Genomic DNA, 1868 nt, shown 5'->3' with positions numbered 1-1868 from the left:
AAAATCAAGAGTAAGAAAATTATACTTTAACCTATACTTCAAGTTCATCAGTTCTCTTTTTGGAAGGAGATAACATTGTTTCATCGTGAGTTCTTTGGCATTGTCTTGATTAATTGTATTGATTAGAATAGCTCAGTCTTTCACAATTAATCATCATTGCAATATTGCTGTTATTGTTTAAAATGATCTCCTGGTTTTTCTTACTTCACTTTGCATCAGTTCATACAGATCTTGCATATATTTCTGAAACAACCACATTCATCATTTCAAATCACTCATCATACAATAGTTTTCCATCACAATCATATGTCAACACTTATTCAGCCATTCTGCAATTGTTTTAAAGCATTTTCTTTATGATGAAATAGCTTTTGTTTCTTCTTCTGAAAAATGTCAGTTTATATTTTTTGATGTTTTATCAATGGATAAATGGATCTTATTTTTTTATAAATTTGTCAATTCTGTACTAAGTATGTCTTTGAGAGATAAGGCTTTTATCAGAGAAACTTGGTATAAAATGTTTGGAGTAAATGAAAGTTTTGATGCTACTTCATTCTCTATAGTACATTTAGCAATAAATAGTTTCCCTGATCATTCTCTTTTAATTAGATCTCTTTATTGCTTTTGATTAGTCTGAATTCATAATTACTATCCATGCCTGTTTTTTACTTCAGCTAAAGTATATTAGATTCTTCTCTAGTCCTTTTTTTATCTTTGGGTCTTTATGTTTCAAGTGTGTCTCATAAACAACATATTGCTGGATTCTGGTTTCTAATTTATTCTGTTGTTTCTGCTTTATAGATGAACTCATCCCATTCACATTTACAGCTATCATTATTAACTGTGTATTTCCCTCATCCCATTTCTTCTATTCCTCCCCTAATTTTTACTGTCCCTCCTCAAAAATCTATTTTGCTTATAATTGACTCCCTTAATTCATCCTACCTTTTATAGTTTCCCTGTCACTCCTTTCTCTTCTCTCCTTCCCCTCCTATTTCCCTATTTGGTAAATTGCATTTCTCTACACATCTGATTGTATATGTGCATGTGTGTGTATGTGTGTGTGTGTTTCTATGTGTGATTCCTTCTTTGAAACAATTCTAATGAAGTTCAAGGATCACTTGCTGCTCACCTTACCCCCATTTCCCCTTTCATTTTAAAAGCTTTTTCTTATGCGCTACTTTTCTGTTTTCCTCATTCTACTTCTCCATTCTGCTTTCTCTTAGTTCATCCTGCTTTCTTACCCCTTCATTTTTGTTGGAGAGAATTCCACTATAATTAACTTTCAACCATATCTTTTATTTTATATAAACTTCTTTTCACTACCTCCAAAATGTTAAAGTTCTTAGGAATTATGTGTATCATCTTCTGATATAGGAATATAATCGGTTTGGCTTTATTGAATCCCTTCTATTACATGAAAATGTTTACCCTTTTATCTTTCTCTTGAGTATGTTAAATTTTTTATTCAGCTCTAATCTTTTTATCAGAAATGCTTGAAAGTCCTTTACATCTTTGAGATGGGAAGTCTCAAAGGAGTCTATGAATTGGACTCAAATACAAAATCTCATAGAAGAGCTTAAAAAAGAATTTAAAAAGCAAAAAAAGATAAAAAAGAAGTAAAATGGAAAAAAGAAATAAGAGCCATGCAGGAAAATTATGAAGAATTGGCCAAAGAAATCAACTCTTTTAAAAGTACAAGTAACCAACTGGAAAAAGAATGTAACTCTTCAAAAAATAAAATTGACCAACTGGAAAGGGAATACAACTCAGCAAAAGGGAAAATTAATCAATGGAAAGGGAAACATAAAAACCAACTGAAGAAAATAAAACCTTAAATATTAGAATTGGACAAATAGAAACTAATG

The sequence above is a fragment of the Macrotis lagotis genome, chromosome 2 (assembly GCF_037893015.1).
Source record: "Macrotis lagotis isolate mMagLag1 chromosome 2, bilby.v1.9.chrom.fasta, whole genome shotgun sequence".
NCBI classification, from domain to species: Eukaryota; Metazoa; Chordata; class Mammalia; order Peramelemorphia; family Peramelidae; genus Macrotis; species Macrotis lagotis.
The sequence above is the reverse complement of the archived record's forward strand: the minus strand, read 5'-3'. Positions refer to the sequence as shown.